Here is a 19,516-nt window from a genome sequence, read left to right as displayed (position 1 = left end):
TGGAGGAGGTGGGGTTCGCAGATTCTTTTTGCGCGGTCTGCCAAGGGTTTAATGGTGCTTCTTTTTTTGACTTGGGTGATGGTTGGAGTTTTTATGTAGATATCTATCTGTGTGTGGGGGCTTTCTGTAAATGGTGTGACCCAATTGTTGATCTGGTTTGCGGATGACTAGGACATCTAGAAAAGGCAGTCTTCCTTCATTTTCTTTTTCCATGGTGAACTGGATGTTAGGGTGGATGCTGTTAAGATGTTCCAGGAACCTGTTGAGTTCTTCTTCTCCATAGCTCCAAATGGTGAAGGTGTCATCCACATATCTGAACCATACAGTGGGCTTTTTTGTTGCTGTTTCCAGGGCTTGTTTTTCAAAGTGTTCCATGTAGAAATTAGCTATGATCGGATACTCCACCTCAGACATCAGAAGAGCTGCAAGACCGAGAACAAGCCACGAGAATAAAGATGAAGATCCACCCAGAGGAAAAGTGTTCCTGCCAGACATCAAGGGAACCACTGACCGCATAGGGAAGCTGATGAGGAAACACAACATACAAACTATCTACAGACCCACCAAGAAAATCCAACAAATGCTATGTTCAGCAAAGGACAACAGGGATCCTCTCACTTCTGCAGGAGTCTACCGTGTACCATACAGCTGTGGACAAGTCTACATAGGGACCACCAAACGCAGCACCCAAACACGAATCAAGGAACATGAAAGGCACTGCAGACTACTTCAATCAGAGAAGTCAGCCATACCAGGGCACCTGATGAACCAACCTGGACACAGCATATTATTGGAGAGCACAGAAATGCTGGACCACTCTCACAACCACCATGTCAGACTACACAGAGAAGCCATTGAAATATACAAGCATGTGGACAATTTCAACAAAAAGGAGGAAACCATGAAAATAAACAAAATCTGGCTATCAATATTAAAGGACTCAAAAATCACAACAGTAGAACAACAGAGGGGAAACAAACAAGGACATCTAATCACCTCTCAACAAAAGTTTGTTCTAGGCACAGTCAGGCCATTATATGCTAATCAAGGTGGTCAGTTGAAACATTCACACCTAGCTCCAGCAGACAAGAGCTCTTTGTCCCACCCTGGTCATTCCACAGATATATAAATCCTTTTTCCTAGTTCAAACAGACCTCACAACCTCTGAGGATGCCTGCCATAGATGCAGGTGAAACGTCAGGAGAGAATGCCTCTAGAACATGGCCATATAGCCCGAAAAAACCTACAACAACCCAAACCACTGGAGTCTTCTGTCTCTCTAAAATCCCTCCAAGTTTCTGGAGGGAATTTACCAGCCACCTCTCATGCTCCTTGTTGTTGTTTAATTCAGTCGCTTCCAACTCTTCATGACCTCATGGATCTGCCCACGCCAGAGCTCCCTGTTGACCGTCACCATCCCCAGCTCCTTCAGAGTCAAGCCAGTCACTTCAGGGATACCAACTATCCATCTTGCCCTTGGTCGACCCCTCTTTCTTTTTCCTTCCATTTTCCCCAGCATCATTGTCTTCTCTAAGCTTTCCTATCTTCTAATAATGTGGCCAAAGTACTTCATCTTTGCCTCTAATATCCTTGTCTCCAATGAGCAGTTGAGATTTATTTCCTAGATTATGGATTGGTTGGATATTCTTGCGGTCCATGGCACTCTCTGAATTTTCCTCCAACACCACAGTTCATAACCCTAACCCTAACCCCTTAACCCTAACTCCCTAATCTTAACTCCCTAACTCTAACACTCCCTAGCCCTAACTCATTAACCCTGACCTTAACTCCCTAACCCTAACCGCCTAACCCTAAATCCCTAACCCCCTAACCCTAACCCCTTAATCCTAACTCCCTAACCCTAACTCCATAACCCTAACCCTCCCTAACCCTAACTTCCTAGTCCCGTAACCCTAACTCCTTAACTCTGACCTTAACTCCCTAACCCTAACCGCCTAACCCTAACTCCCTAACCCCCTAACCCTAACCCCTTAACCCTAACTCCCTAACCCTAACTCCATAACCCTATCCCCTCCCTAATCCTAACTCCCTAGTCCCATAACCCTAACTCCTTAACCCTGACCTTAACTACCTAACCCCTAACCCTAACCCCCTAACCCTAACCCCCTAAACCTAACTCCCTAATCCTAATTCCATAACCCTATCCCCTCCCTAATCCTAACTCCTTAGTCCCATAACCCTAACTCCTTAACCCTGACCTTAACTCCATAACCCCCTAACCCGAACCCCCTAACTCTAACCCCTTAATCCTAACTCCCTAACCCTAACTCCGTAACCCTAACCCTCCCTAACCCTAACTCCCTAATTCTGTATCCCTAACCCTAACTCCTTAACCCTGAACCTAACTCCCTAACCCTAACCCTCTAACCCTAACCCTAACTCCCTAACCCTAACCCTTAACCCTAACCCTACTGTATTACAACTCCCGTCAGCTCTATTAATGACATCTAATGATGAGGAATACAGAAGTTGTAGCAAGCAGAGACTGAAGTAGAAGGGACCCATCGCAATATGGGGGTCGGACCATTGTGGGATTGTGAGCTGTTGTTACAATTTGCTCATCAATGTCTAGGGGAAGAGGCAGAGCAAATATGACAGTCTAATTCCTGCCTTGTACAATAAAGTCTTTTGGGCATACTTATTTATTTATTTATTTAAAAGTTTTATATACCGACCTTCTCACCTCTCTTGACAGACTCAGACCCCAACCATAATATCACAGACAGTCAATAAAACATCATAATTCATATTACAATAAAACATTAAAACAGCAATTACATTCAATAACTACAATGGTCAGTCGTCCCACTAAAATCGTTGTTCATCATCCTCCATCCGTATCTCAGGCTCGCTCGTCAAATGCCTGTCTCCATAACCACGTCTTCACCTGTTTCCTGAATGTCAGGATAGAAGGGGTGGTTCTGATCTCCAATGGGAGAGAGTTCCAGAGTCGAGGGGCCACCACCGAGAAGGCCCTGTCCCTCGTCCCCACCAGATGCGCTTGTGAGGCCGGTGGGACCGAGAGCAGGGCCTCTCCAGACGATCTTAATAATCTTGATGGTTCATAGGGGAGAATACGTTCGGAGAGGTAAACAGGGCCGGAGTCGTTTAGGGCTTTATAGGTTAACACCAGCACTTTGAATTGTGCCCGGAAGCTAATTGGCAGCCAGTGGAGCTGGTGTGACAGCGGAGTGGTGTGCTCCCTGTACCCAGCACGCGTTAGTAGTCTGGCTGCCGAGTGTTGGACTAGCTGCAGCTTCCAGGCAGTCTTCAGAGGCAACCCCACGTAGAGATCATTGCAGTAGTCTAAATGGGATGTAACCAAAGCATGGACCACCGTGGCCAAGTCAGACTTCCCAAGGTATGGGCACTGCTGGCGCACAAGTTTTAATTGTGCAAAAGCTCCCCTGACCACCGCCGAGACCTGGGGCTCCAGGCTCAGCAATGAATCTAAGAGAAGTTCCCAAACTGTGAAACTGTGCCTTCAAGGGGATTGTGACCCCGTCCAGCACAGGCTGTAACCCTATACCCTGTTCGGCCTTTCGACTGACCAGGAGTACCTCTGTCTTGTCTGGATTTAGTTTCAATCTGTTGTCCCTCATCCAGTCCATTACAGCGGCCAGGCACCGGTTCAGGACCTCGACAGCCTCCTTAGTAGCAGGTGGAAAGGAGTGACAGAGTTGGACATCATCTGCGTACAGATGACACCGCACCCCGAAACTCCAGATGGTCTCTCCCAACGTCTTCATGTATATGTTAAACAACATAGGGGACAGTATTGAACCCTATACTTATGGAATATAGAGAAGTATAGAGCACTTTGATCTGAGTTTATTTCTTTGTTAACTTTCTCCCAATATCAGACCCAAAGTTGCTTGTAATACAAGTTTAAAACAAAGCTAAAGTGAGTGTGAAAATGGTCAGTTAAACAATACAAGCAAATCCTTCATTTAAAATAGCTAAAAGACATTCAAGGTGCATCTTTTCCCATTAAAAAGTTTTTTTCTGTTCCAAACCAGATGAAAATTAAAGTACTATTTAAATAATTTTTTAAAAAATCTTTCTTCGCCAGTGGAAAGAGGAGAAAGATAGGCCTAGCATAGAGAACTCTTATCATACTCATTTTTAGAAATACACAGAAATACACACCTGCCTCCTGTAAAAAGAAAAGAATAGGTTCTTGTGGGTTTTTTCGGGCTATAGAGCCATGTTCTCTATAGCCCGAAAAAACCCACAAGAACCTAGTGATTCAAGCCATGAAAGCCTTCGACAATACAAAGAAAAGAATGCATGGCTGATTGTGACTCTGAAAAGGATACCCATTTCCATATCTTTCCAACCCAAATACCCCAGTGAGACAACTAGGCTTTTGCCAATAGCTTTCAGAAAAATATAAAATAGTATAAACTCTGACCCTTGAAGTCTGGAAAAACCTGCTCCTTTCCAAAAACTTGTTAACTTTGAAGCTGGTCATGTTATTGGGCCCTTGGGATGAATTCTGAGCAACTGGGAAAAGACAAACCTTTTTAGCTTAAAGAGAGAACAGCTTTGATGTTCCACTCCTGTTCTAGTGATGTGAAAAGATATTGGGCAGCGTTCTATCCGAGAAGCATGGCAATCGTTTTCATCTCCACTTCATACTCTTTGTGCCCTTTACCAAAATTAGGGTCTCTTTCCAATTTGTCAGGGATCATAGAAACATTGGAAAAGACCAACAAACTACAAGAAAGGAGATTCCATCTGAACATGAGGAAGAACATGAGGAAGGGAGATGTTGACAAGCTGGAATGTGTCCAGAGGAGGGCGACTAAAATGATCAAGGGTCTGGAGAACAAGCCCTATGAGGAGCGGCTTAAGGAGCTGGGCATGAGAGGATATATGATAGCCATGTATAAATATGTGAGAAGAAGCCACAGGGAGGAGGGAGCAAGCTTGTTTTCTGCCTCCCTGGAGACTAGGACGCAATGGAACAATGGCTTCAAACTACAAGAGAGGAGATTCCATCTGAACATTAGGAAGAACTTCCTGACTGTGAGAGCCGTTCAGCAGTGGAACTCTCTGCCCCGGAGTGTGGTGGAGGCTCCTTCTTTGGAAGCTTTTAAACAGAGGCTGGATGGCCATCTGTCAGGGGTGATTTGAATGCAATATTCCTGCTTCTTGGCAGTGGGTTGGACTGGATGGCCCATGAGGTCTCTTCTAACTCTTTGATTCTATGATTCTAACTCTTTGATTCTATGATTCTATGACCTGGTGGGCCATCCAGTCCAACCCCATTCTGCCATGAAGCAGGAAAATCACATTCAAAGCACTCCCAACAGATGGCCATCCATCCTCTGTTTAAGCCTCCGAAGGGGGAGCTTTCATCACACTTCAGGGCAGAGAGTTCCACTGCTGAACAGCTCTTTCTCACAGTTAGGAAGTTCTTCCTAATGTTCAGGAGGAATCTCCTGTAGTTTGAAGCCATTGTTCATTGCCCCTTAACCCCTGAAATAACGAGACTGGACAACAATAGTTTGGATTCAAATTTGGGCAACTTTATTAAATGTTACCTATTTGACTTTAACTGAACTAAACTATGTGTCTAGGAACTTGGTGGCCAACCGAGGCAGCGTCCTCGGCTATTTAGTGTGTAATACCGTGTGCCTTGGATCCCCAACTGGGCAACCTCAAAGGTAAAAGTCTGGAGAAGCCTGTCTCAAATTATTGATATCAGCCTCTCCTGTTTCTGGGCCAATTGATGTCCCCTCACCCATTTGATGACCTCTAGGTGAGTGTTCGTTGTGCCATGACCCCCACCCTTAAGGGGTGCCTTGTGTATGTCTCAATGTCTGTGTTTTCCTGTGCTATTTATGCCACGGATTGGGGGCAAATGTCTATTTCTCCCCGGACGGAGGCTGGCCTAATAGCTCAGCCAGCCTCCACCCTCCTTCCAGGTGGTTCCACCGGAACCACCCATTCTCAATTATTCCGGGGGAGAGGCAAATCGCTCCCCCCACCAACTTCGTTGATGTGGGAAGTCCCGCGTCCTAGTCTCCAGGGCAGCAGAAATTAAGCTTGCTCCCCCCTCCCTATGAATTCCCTTCACATACTGCATTTATACATGGCCCTCATCATGTCTCCTCTCAGCCTTCTCTTCTTCAGGCTGAACATGCCCAGCTCTTTAAGCCGCTCCTCATAGGGCTTGTTCTCCAGACAAGTCTATATAGGGACCACCAAATGCAGCAGCATTGCCCAAACACGAATCAAGGAACATGAAAGGCACTGCAGACTACTTCAACTAGAGAAGTCAGCCATAGCAGAGCACCTGATGAACCAGCCTGGACATATTATTGGAGAACACAGAAATGCTGGACCACTCTCACAACCACCATGTCAGACTACACAGAGAAGCCATTGAAATACACAAGCATGTGGACAATTTCAACAGAAAGGAGGAAATCATGAAAATGAACAAAATCTGGCTACCAGTATTAAAAAAAACTCGAAAATTACAACAGCACAACAACAGAGGGGAAACAAACAAGGACATCTAATCACCTCTCAACGAAAGTTTGCTCCAGGCACTGTCAGGCCATTATATGCTAATCAAGGTGGTCAGTTGAAACATTCACACCTAGTTCCAGCAGACAAGGGTTCTTTGTCCCACCCTGGTCATTCCACAGATATATAAACCCTTTTTCCTAGTTCCAACAGACCTCACTACCTCTGAGGATGCTTGCCATGGATGCAGGCGAAACGTCAGGAGAGAATGCCTCTAGACCATGGCCATATCTCCCCAAGTGGTTAAAGTGGTTAAAAGGAGTGTCTGACTGCATTGTTAAAATGGTGTCTGACTGCATTGATTCTACAGTAATATGGGTCCTCATAAGGTGCTGCAATAGCCTTTGCATTTCTGCATCAAAGCTATGGATGGGCCTCTGGATCCTTCTGCTGGTCATTTCTTGGAATGACACCACAAACTGAATCTTTCCTTTCTTTTTTAGTTCGGCAATAGAAAAGGAGAAACTATCTTAAAGAAACTCAAGGAACAAGAGCCAACAAAGAAGTTGACCCAAGGCTTCTGGTATGTCTCCAACTGCTATTGTGTTTCCTCTTTTGCTGTCTGATGTGGAAGGTGAAGCTGATACAAGACTGTCAGTATGCATTTATTTATTTACGACATTTATATGCCACCCTTCTCACCCCGAAGGGGACTCAGAGTGGCTTACAAGATATATATGCATTATTGTTGTTTTTCATTCGTTCAGTCGTCTCCAACTCTTCGTGACCTCATGGACCACCCCACGCCAGAGCTCCCTGTCGGCCGTCACCACCCCCAGCTCCTTCAAGGTCAGTCCAGTCACTTCAAGGATGCCATCCATCCATCTTGCATACAATATATATGCATACAATATATTATATTATTAGCATAGTACAATATCAGTATTATATATTACTATATTGTACTATACCATTATATTGTAATATTATTAGTAATACTACATGTATTGTGAAATATATAATTATAATATTGTATTATTATTAGTATTATATTGTATTACATTATAATATTAAAATTGTATATGTATATACAATATATTATATTATATTATATTATACTATACTATATTATTAACATAGCACAGGAGACAGGAGTTCGTGGTCAGGCCCTCAATTGGTTCAACTCATTTCTCCGGAACCGGAGTCAACACATGGAGTACATGGATCAAGTCTCCAATAGATTCCCCCTCCTTTGTGGGGTCCCCCAAGGTGCAGTGCTCTCTCCTCTTCTCTTCAACATCTACGTTAGAACCCTTGCTAGTTTGGCTCAGAGTTTCGGCCTGGACTGCTACCAATATGCAGATGATACCCAACTTCTTCTGCGCCTGGAGCCTGGAGCAACGTCAATTTCAGACAATTTCACCCTATGTCTGGAGGTTCTGTCAAACTGGCTACGTGCTAGCAGACTGAAGGTGAACCCAGCAAAGACTGAGATTCTCTGGCATGGTTGCCCGGCAGGTCTGACTCCTCCATTACCCACCTTCGATGGTGCCACCCTATCTCCATCGACCACTGTTAAGAGCTTAAGTGTCATATTGGATTCACAGCTGACAATGGAAGCTCAGGTCGCTGCTGCCAGCAAACAGGCCTTTTTTCATCTACGACAAGCGAGGCAACTGGCTCCCTATCTATCTGATGAGGCTCTGGCAACAGTCAACCATGCCACGGTCACGTCTAGGCTGGACTATTGCAACGCCCTGTATGTGGGCCTTCCGATGTCTACGACCCGAAAGCTTCGTATTGTTCAGAATGCGGCAGCCAGGTTACTCACAAGAATGCCCATGAAATACCATATAACACCAGTGCTGCAACATTTACATTGGCTTCCAACTGAGTACCGTGGCCTGTAGAAGATGCTAGTTCTGACCTTTAAAACTCTTTATGGCCAGGGTCCATCGTATCTTAGGGACCACCTCTCCTTCTCCCATCATCGGAGGTCACAACGACCATCCCAACGTGACTTACTCCACATATCGAGTCCTAGAGAAGTGCACTTGGAAAGGACCAGACGCAGGGCTTTTTCTATTTCTGCCCCTGCCTTGTGGAATTCCTTGCCGCCCTACATGAGAGCAATGCGTGACTTTGGGCCTTTTACTCTCACACTTAAGACCTGGCTTTTTACTAGAGCATTCGATCTCTGTTAATTTTTCATTTTTGTATGTATGTATTTTATCTTTTATAATTTAGCTGTAAATTGCCTAGAGCATTCTCGGATAGAGGGCGATTAATAAGTTATTAAATGATGATGATGATGACAAGGTAGAACTGTCTTCTTTATCATTTTGTGTCATGCATTTGGCCCGCCCACGGTGTTTTATTTTCCATTATGTTATTTTGTACTGTTTATTTTACTTGATTGGTTTATTTATTTTATTGTGATGTTATTTTGTTGTTTATATTTTATGATGTTAACTGGCGCTCCTTATAGAGAGAGGTCAATCCTCCTGTTTAAGGAGCTCCATTGGCTGCCGTTTATCTACCGAACCCAATTCAAGATGCAGGTGCTTACCTACAAAGCCCTAAACGGTTTGGGACCTGCCTACCTGCGTGACCGCATCTCCGTTTATGAACCCACGTGCTCCCTTCGTTCATCCAGAGAGGCCCTGCTCGCGATCCCACCTGCATCGCAGGCGCGTTTGGTGGGGATGAGGGACAGAGCCTTCTCTGTGGTTGCCCCTGACTTTGGAACACCCTCCCCAAAGATATTAGACTAGCACCCACGTTGGCAGTCTTTAGGAAGAACTTGAAGACCTGGCTATTCCGATGTGCCTTTCCAGAATAGGATAACCCCCAGCACTATGTCCCAGAAGCACTTTATTAGAGTTTAAGACTCTCTGCACATTGCACTTGCCCAGAATTCCAACATAACACCTGTCACACCCAGCACTTTTTTAACCTGTACCCATCACTGGCCCGGCCCTGGTTTTTATTGTGTAATGGTGTAATGTTTTGTTATTGCTGATGTTTTTAATTTGCTTTGTATTGTATTGTTATTGTTTGCTGTTGTTGTGTTGAGGCCTTGGCCTTTGTAAGCCGCATCGAGTCCTTCGGGAGTAGCTAGCGGGGTACAAATAAAGCATAATAATAATAATAATAATAATAATAATAATAATAACTGCAAAATGCATGGCCAGAACAAGCACATGCAAACACTCAAAGAATGAAAGGGAGTTTGGAGCTCCTGGTACAGCCGTACCAGCACAGCTAGGTTGGCAGAAGCTGAGGCTAACAGCGGGAGCTCACCCCACTCACCAGATTTGAACCTGCGACCTTTTGGTCAGCAAGTTCAGCAGGTCAGAGTTTTAACCCACTGCACCACTGGGGCTCAAAAGCACCAAACAAAGCCTCAAAGAAGTGTGAGTATTGGTGGCTTTGGAGTGAACACACCAAAGCCAGGGACCCAGGCTGTGGGGCTCTGTGGACACTAGAGGGTGACATAATTCACAAAATGCTGTCAGTGGCTGAATCAGTAGGGAATTATTCCACATGGCTTTGACTTTGGCACATCTAATAATAATAATAATAATAATAATAATAATAATAATAATCCTTTATTTATACCCCTCCCTAACATCTCCCGAAGGACTCGGTGCAGCTTACAAGAGGCCGAGGCCCAAAACAACAGCAGAACAACAACATAACAAATACATCAATAAACAAACTCATAAAACAAAGCAATAAACATTAAATAATAGCAATAAACATTAAACAATAACACCATGACGCAATTAAAAACTATGGCTGGGCCAAATGTAATGATTAAACATTTTTAAAATGCTGGACATGACCAGGTGAAATGGATGAGTTTGGCAATAGTTGCAGTGTGCAGACAATCTTAAATCTCTGGTAAAGTGCATTGGGACATGATGCTCGGAGTTTCCTATTCTGGGAAGGCATACTGGAACAACCACGTCTTCAAGCTCTTCCTAAAGACTGCCAACGTTGGGGCTTGTCTGATGTCCTTGAGGAGAGAGTTCCAGAGTCGAGGGACCACCACCGAGAAGGCCCTGCCCCTCGTCCCCACCAATCGCGCTTGCAACATAGGTGTGATCGTGAGCAGGGCCTCTCCAGATGATCGAAGAGTTCGTGTGGGTTCGTGTACAGAGATGCGGTCACGCAGGTAGGTGGGTCCCAAACCGTTCAGGGCTTTGTAGGTAAGCACCTGCACCTTGAATTGGGACCGGAAAATGAATGGCAGCCAATGGAGCTCCTTAAACAGGAAGGTTGACCTCTCCCTGTAAGGAGCACCAGTTAACAACCTGGCCACCGCCCGTTGGACCAATTGGAATTTCCGGGCTGTTTTCAAGGGCAGTCCCACGTAGAGTGCATTACAGTAGTCCAATCTGGAGGTGACTAAGGCATGGACCACCCTGGCCAGATTTGCCTTCACGAGATACGGTCAGAGTTGGCGCACAAGTCTTAATTGTGCAGAGGCCCTCCCAGCCACCACCGACGCCTGAGCCTCAAGCGTAAGTGATGAGTCCAGGACACCCAAACTGCGGACCTGTGACTTCAGGGGAAGTGTAACAAACCCTGAATCAGGGCAGAAGTTACTCTTGGGTGTCCGGATGTCCTCCAGAGATGTCCAACCCCAATCATAGCGTAAATCTGGGTGACTTGATATTACCCTGCATAAGCAGAAATTGGGGACCAATGTACGATGTGTTCATTCTCATCCGGAATGAGCAATCTCAGATGAGAACATGTTTAGGTGCTTATCTACTAGTGTAGTGCTTCTTCTCTAGAGGTTTTGTAGCAGAGGCTGGATGGCTATCTGTTGGTAGTGCTTTGACTGTGTTTTTCCTGCATGGCAGAAGAGGGTTGGACTGGATGGCCCGTGGGCTTTCATGGCCGGAATCACTGGGTTGCTTTGAGTTTTCTGGGCTGTATGACCAGGTTCCAGAAGCATTCTCTCCTGACGTTTCACCCACATCTTTGGCAGGCATCCTCAGAGGTTGTGAGGTCTGTTCGAAACTAGGAAAGTGGGGTTTATATATCAGTGGAATGTCCACGGTAGGAGAAAGAACTCTTGTCTGTTGGAGGCAAGTTTGAATGTTGCAATTGATCACCTTGATTAGCATTTAATGGTTTGCAGTTTCAAGGCCTGTCTGAGGGAAACATTTGTTGCGAGGTGTTACCTGGCCCTGATTGATTCTTGTCTGGAATTCCCCTGCTTTTTGAATCTTGCTACTTATTTAGAGATTGTGGCTCATTAGATAATACTTCATTTAATGAAAGCAGAGCTTTATCAACAGCAGGCAAAGAATGAAGAATAATTTTCAACCCGTTCAGTGTTATCATACCATGAAGGTAATTTTGTGTCAAAAGTGGTCTAGGAAACAAGGTGATGCACTTCTCTTTTCTTCTTCCCAGGACATCGTGCAACGGTTCTTGGTGTTCCTGATTACCGCCTCTGATTTCTTAGCTTTAGACTGCATTTCAGTAAACACTCCAAAGCCAGGCGATGAGGATCTGTGGACACGAGAGGGCGACATTATTCACATAGATGGTGTTTTACTGATTCTCAAGCGTTTTGGGGATTTCAAAAACAAGGTGCACAATTACAATTACAATAAATGGTGCCTTAGATTTGTGGGCATAAAACAAGGAGCAGGGAGAGGTGGAGGAGGATAGGCCACTTAGGAGATCCCTCGTAGTCCAAGGATGATGATCCTACAAGTGTAGTATCCTGGTGGTGGGTCTTCCAAGATTGGTGTGTTGGCGGTGGGTACGTAGGTGACTGTGGAGCCCTATTCTTGATCTGCATGTTCTCCCGCAGTGAGGGCATCGGTTTCCAGGTGGAAGGCACTCTCGGTCGGGGTTGGCTTGATGTGCCTTCCTCTTGGCATGTTTCTCTCTTTCGCTCTCCATTTGTGCCTCTTCAAATTCTGCAGTACTGCTGGTCACAGCTGACCTCCAACCGGAGCTCTCAAGCGACAGGGTTTCCCAGTTCTCAGTGTCTATCCCAGAGTTTTTAAGGTTGGCTTTGAGCCTGTCTTTAAATCTCTTTTCCTGTCCTCCTCGATTTCATGCGGACAAGTTGAATAGGTTGGGTGAGAGTATACAACCCTGCCGTACGCAGGATACACATGAACAAATCAATAATGGGTACTGTTCCGTAATCCGAACAGAGACCAAAAGGGACACTAGACAGAGAAGGGTTCATTTTATGGGGGGAACGAGGGTTGAAGGAGTAACATAATTTTCCCGTTTTCCTGTTATTTCCTCCACCCATGTCGCCATTGTAGAAACAACCCTTGTTTATGAAATGGGAAGGGGAGAGGGGGAATAATGAGCCAAAATGAGGGAAATTGTTTCTGTCCTTCAACTCCCCCCCCCCATGGACTATCCTTTTTTGTCTAGAGCCCCCATTTGGCTTCCGTCCAGAAAATGGAACAGTTTTTTTTATCATGTCAGGAGTGACTTGAGAAACTGCAAGTCGCTTCTGGTATGAGAGAACTGGCCGTCTGCAAGGATGTTGCCCAGGGGACGCCTGGATGATTTGATGTTTTTATCATCCTTGTGGGAGGCTTCTCTCATGTCCCTGCATGAGGAGCTGGAGCTGATAGAGGGAGCTCATCTGCCTCTCCTTAGATTCGAACCTGCAACATGTCAGTCTTCAGTCCTGCCGGCACAAGGGTTTAACCCACTGCGCCACCGGGGACTCCAATGGAACAGTACCCAATAATGAAATAACAGTAACACCTACAACAACAAATAAACAAGACAGATTTGAAGGTGTAATTCATAGGGTCACAAATTGACAATAACGTCATAGTAATTTACAAGATAACAGACAGATAGTTGATAGACTTGTAATAATCTTATGAATGAGAGACATCAAGGCTTTGATGTCTCTCATTCATATGCTCATTACAAGTTATAGACAACTTAATGGTAGTTAAAAAGAAGATAGATGGATAGATAAAGGTAAAGGTTTTCCCCTGACATTACATCCAGTCGTGTCTGACTCTGGGGGTTGGTGCTCATCTCCATTTTCTAAGACGAAGAGCCGGCATTTTCCATAGACACCTCCAAGGTCATGTGGCCAGCATGACTTTATGGAGCGCCGTACCTTCTCCCTAGAGCGGTACCTATTCATCTACTCACATTTGCATGTTTTCGAACTGCTAGGTTGGCAGAAGCTGGTGCTAACAGTGGGAGCTCGGCCCACTCGCCGGATTCAAACCTGCGACCTTTTGGTCAACAAGTTTAGCAACTCGGTGGTTTAACCCACTGCACCATAGATGGATGGATAGACAGACAGACAAGACAGATGATAGATTGACAGACTTGGAGGTCTCTTACTCATAGAGTCTCATAGGTTGGCTGTGAACAAGGTGATGATAGATAGACTGATAATATGGTAGGTAGATAGATGATCAGAGTCATAATGTGGTCTTTTGTTCAAGGCATTTCCTCCTTTTTGTTCCAACCCCATGACATCATTCTATTCTGTATGAATGGCTGACCGCACATTGAAGCATAACTGAGTAGTAGAGAGACGGATTCCTCTGAAGCCTCATCCTCTCCTTGCTCTGGGTTTGGCTGCAGAGATTTCCCTGCTTCCAGCCAGATGTTTTGCATCCAAAAGAGATCAGAGAAACCCCTGGCTTTGGGGAGGCTGCACTCTTGAAGACAGGAAGGGCACGGAGAGGTCAGTTGTCCAAGCAGAAGCCTTCAGGGAAAACCACCTCCCATAATGAACACAGAGCAAGCCTCTGTAAAAATGCCAGAGAGGACTTCGCTGGGAAAAAGTGGGCACCCAGCCTATAAGTTCAAACTTGGCACTGGGTTTTCCAAGGGCAAACAGAGGCCAGGATTCTTCAAGCCAAATGGAGGGATGTGAAGTTCCTCTTGCATATTTTTCTTTTCCTACGATGTCTCCGCCGTGCAGACCATCCTGAACTCAAGCTGAGATTTAACCTTCATCTGACTCTTGAGTTTCCACCCTTCGATGACTTTGACAGATGTACATTTTTGGGTGGAAGTTGTAGTGGGAAAGAAATTAAAAAACAAGGAGAGGAAGGAAACCTGTTATTGTCTCTCTGCTTTCCTGAACGGATGAATGGGGAGTGGAGAATGCGTTCAGGGTCCTCAAGGAATTGAGATGATTGTGAATTTGGAGCCTTCTCAGCAAGCATCGGAGGGGAAAACCAAGCAGACGGGAGTTAAACGATTCCATTTCCAATGAACTGTTTGACGTGGCAACAGAATATCAAGTTGCTGTAAAACAATTCTTATACAATTCTGTTTTAGGTCAACAGAGTATCTAGAGGGTCATCTACATTGTGAAATTAATGCAGTGTGGCACCCCTTCAATTTCAATGGCTCAATGCTATGTAATCCTGAGATTTGCAGTTTGGTGAGGCACCAGCACTCTTTGACAGAGAAGATCTTGTAAAACTATAGGTAAGGTAAAGGATTCCCCCAGACATTAAGTCCAGTCACGTCCAACTCTGGGGGTTGGTGCTCATCTCCATTTTTAAGCTGAAGAACCAGCATTGTCCATAGACACCTCCAAGATCATGTGGCCAGCATGACTATATGGAGCACTGTTACCTTCCCTCCGGAGTGGTACCTATTGATATACCCACATTTGCATGTTGCAAGTTCTAGGTGCTCTTACTACCTTTTACAGGGAAAACCAGCTGATCCCTAATCCATCTAAAACACAGACATGTACCTTTCACCTTAAGAACAGACAAGCATCCCGAGCTCTGAGGATTACCTGGGAAGAAATCTCACTGGAGCATTGCAGCGCACCCAAATACCTGGGAGTCACTCTGGACCGTGCTCTGGCCTACAAGAAGCACTGCCTGAACATCAAGCAAAAAGTGGGCGCTAGAAACAATATTATATGAAAGCTGACTGGCACAACCTGGGGATCACAACCAGACACAGTGAAGACATCTGCCCTTGCGCTATGCTGCTCTGCTGCTGAGTATGCATGCCCAGTGTGGAACACATCTCACCACGCTAAAACAGTGGATGTGGCTCTTAATGAGACATGCCACATTATCACGGGGTGTCTGTGCCCTACACCACTGGAGAAATTACACTGTGGTTCTCAACTTGGGGTCCCTAGATGTTTTTGGCCTACAACTCCCAGAAATCACAGCTAGTTTACCAGCTGTTAGGATTTCTGGGAGTTGTAGGCCAAAAACATCTGGGGACCCCAGATTGAGAACCACTGGTAGCTGATATTGCACCACCTGACATCCGCCGGGAAGTAGCGGCCAATAGTGAAAGGACCAAGGCAGTGACATCTCCAGCTCATCCCCTGTTTGGGTATCAGTCAGTACGTCAACGACTTAAATCATGAAATAGTTTCCTAAGATCTACAGAGACACTCGCTGGAACACCTCAGCAAGCGAGAGTCCAAAAGTGGCAGGCTCAAACCCAGAACCTCAACCAATGGTTGATACCAAATGAGAGACGCCCCCCTGATTTGGTTGATACCAAATGAGAGACGCACACAGAAGACTGGGCGACTTGGAAGGCACTGAACAGACTGCGCTCTGGCACCACGAGATGCAGAGCCAATCTTAGGAAATGGGGCTACAAAGTGGAATCCACGACATGTGAGTGTGGAGAAGAGCAAACCACTGACCACTTGCTGCAATGCAACCTGAGCCCTGCCACATGCACAATGGAGGACCTTTTTGCGGCAACACCAGAGGCACTCCAAGTGGCCAGATACTGGTCAAAGGACATTTAATCAACTACCAAGTTTGCAAGCTGTGTTTTTTTAATCTGTTTGTTTGTTTTGTTCTGTTAGAAATGTAATACAATGGTCTGGTTGCCCCTGACATGATAAATAAATAAACAAATAAAATTTGCATGTTTTTGAACTGCTAGGTTGGCAGAAGCTGCGGCTAACAGCAGAAGGTCATGCCCCTTCACAGATTCGAACCTGCGACCTTTCGGTCAACAAGTATAGCAGCTCAGTGGTTATATAGCACTGAGCCATGGCATTTAAAGTGATGCCAGACTGCATTAATTGTACAGTGTGGATGCACTGAATGAAATCTATGACAACCTTTGGTGGAGATTTCTTTGTCTCAGCCTCAAAGATACAATAAGGTTACTCTGTGTGAAGCCTGCCCACATTCCAATCTCCAGCTGCAAGAAACAGGTGGGCATTGCTATCATTCTGGGAAATCATGAGATGCCAACAGCAAGGCAACTTCTTGCTAATCAAGAGGATGTTGAAGTTGGCATGCAGAACCGACACCTGCTTAATTGTTCTGCCTTGAAGCCCAACACTCTGCAGCAGAGGAAGGCAAAGTGACGTTGTTGGATTGCATCTTCCAGCATTCTCCAATCCTTCTTGTCCTGACCAGGGCATTGGAGTCATACAAAACGGAGATCACTCTGGGCCCTCCCAGGAGCTCCTGAAGCAAACAGGAGGGTGGCAAGATGCCATTTCCTGTAAACCCGGAAACAATTTCTACAAAAGGTGAAAAAAGTGAGATTTCCAGGTGCGGGAATATCATGGTTTTGAGCCAACTGTCCAGATCTTCGTATGTTTGTATGTCCCTGCAATCAGAAATCACTGGATTTTTTTGATCTTGGTTTGTTCCTGGGTTGTAGATGCTTGTTCCTGATTGGTTGGTTCCTAAATAGAAGGTGACACTTAAGTAGAAGCCAAAAACTTTGTTTGTGTGCCAGAGACATCATGAAACATGTGAAGGGCACATCTTCTCTGGCCAGGACAAAGTTGTGGTTGTTGTTCATTCGTTCAGTCGTCTCCGACTCTTCGTGACCTCATGGACCAGCCCACGCCAGAGCTCCCTGTCGGCCGTCACCACCCCCAGCTCCTTCAAGGTCAATCCAGTCGTGGCTCCCTAGTCAAAGTTGTACATCTTTTCACAAGAAGAGCAACTAGATGCATAATCTAGGAGCAAAAGGACACAGTTTCATCCCAGGTGAGGTCTGACCAATGCAAAATTGAGTGAGACTGTTACTTTCCTAGATCTAGACATGACACTGCTATTAATGCAACCTAGAATTGCAGTGGCATTTTAAAGTTGCCTTACTTACTTACTTTACTTATTTACTTACTTAGGCAATCCCTCATTGGCCAAGTAGGATAGTCTTCCAGGATCAGTATTCTGGAGGGTCCATAGGTAGCTGTGGAGCCCTATTCTTGATCTGCATCTTCTTCCACAGTGAGGGCATTGGTTTCCAGGTGGAAGGCGGTCCCGGTCTGGGTTGGCTTGATGCATCTTCCTCTTGGCACGTTTTTCTTTCACCCTAGATTCATGCCTTTTCAAATTCTGCAGCACTGCTGGTCACAGCTGACCTCCAGCTGGACCGCTCTAGGGCCAGAGTTTCCCAGTTCTCAGTATCTATGCCAGAGTTTTTAAGGTTGGCTTTGAGCCCATCTTTCAATCTCTTTTCCTGCCCAACAACATTCTGTTTTCCATTCTTGAGTTCAGAGTAGAGCAACTGCTTTGGGAGACGGTGGTCGGGCATCCGGACAACGTGGCTAGTCAAGCAGAGTTGATGATGGAGGACCATTGCTTCAATGCTGGTGGTCTTTGCTTCTTCCAGCATGCTGATGTTTGTCCGCTTGTCTTCCCAAGAGATTTGCAGGATTTTCCGGAGGCAGCGCTGATGGAATCGTTGCAGGAGTTGCGTGTGACGTCTGTAGACAGTCCATGTTTCGCAGGCGTATAGCAAGGTTGGGAGGACAATAGCTTTATAAACAATCACCTTGGTATCCCTATGGATGTCCTGGTTCTCAAACACTCTCTGCTTCATTCGGAAAAATGCTGCGCTCGCAGAGCTCAGGCGGTGTTGTATTTCGGTGTCAATGTTGACTTTGGTGGAGAGACGGCTGTGGAAATGGTCAACATTTTCTAATGTCATACCATTAAGCTGTATCTCTGGCATGGGAAAGAGATTGGCTGGTGACTGCTGGAACAGCAATTTGGTTTTCTCGATGTTCAACGACAGGGCGAGCTTCTCATATGCTTCTGCGAAGGTGTTTAGAGTTGCTTACGTTCAGCTTGTGGCCTACTAAGACTCCTAAATCCCTTCCACATGTACTGGTTAGGTACATCTGCATCCAACCCAAAATGCAGAACCAAACAGCTAGATAACCATCTTAATTGCACAAAGTCCTGGGGTGGATTTGGGATGAATAAGGACAGTGATGTTTTCCCTTCGGAACAGATGTTCCTCACCTTAAAGGGACTGACTGAGTCACTGCTGTCCACACACCACCTGAGCTTATCAGCGTCACGTTTGTTTTTCTCTCGCTCCCACAAGCCACCCACGCTGGCCTTGGAATGACTCAGGAGGCTCACCGTTCAAAACAGCAGCTGTGATCTTGGGGCAATTTCGGCTCCTAACTCCACAGCTGTGGCACCGCTCAACCCCACCCAAGATAAGGCTTGCTTCCCAGGTCTTTCTCTCCCTCCTTACAAGGTTAAGGAGCAAACGGGATCCGACTTTGCATCCTAGCAGATGGGAATGTAATGTTCTTCATAGTTATGTAAATAATCCTCAAAAGAAAGGGTGTCTCAACACACTGAAAAGGACACACAATTAAATTATGGCAGATCTCACAGTATAGTGTGTACTTTTACTGAACAGAGGTCTGATAGCCATGTTAGTCTATTTGAATACAAAAACACATAACGGAGAGGGAAGTCATGCTACCTCTCTATTCTGCCTTGGTCAGACCACACTTGGAATCATACTGTGTCCAATTCTGGGCACCACAATTGAAGGGAGATGTTGACAAGCTGGAATGTGTCCAGTGGAGGGCGACTAATTTATTTACTATTTATTTATTTCGATTTCTTCTACCCCGCCCTTTTCACCCTGAAGGGGACTCAGGGCGGCTTACAAAGGCACAATTCGATGCCAGCATCACATAACAGTAGTAAAAACAAATTAACATCAATTAACAGTTAAACAGTTAAACAACAATTCCTGCATT

Source organism: Anolis sagrei, chromosome 4 (assembly GCF_037176765.1).
Source record: "Anolis sagrei isolate rAnoSag1 chromosome 4, rAnoSag1.mat, whole genome shotgun sequence".
In the NCBI taxonomy this organism is placed as follows: Eukaryota; Metazoa; Chordata; class Lepidosauria; order Squamata; family Dactyloidae; genus Anolis; species Anolis sagrei.
This window is presented reverse-complemented; position numbering follows the sequence as displayed.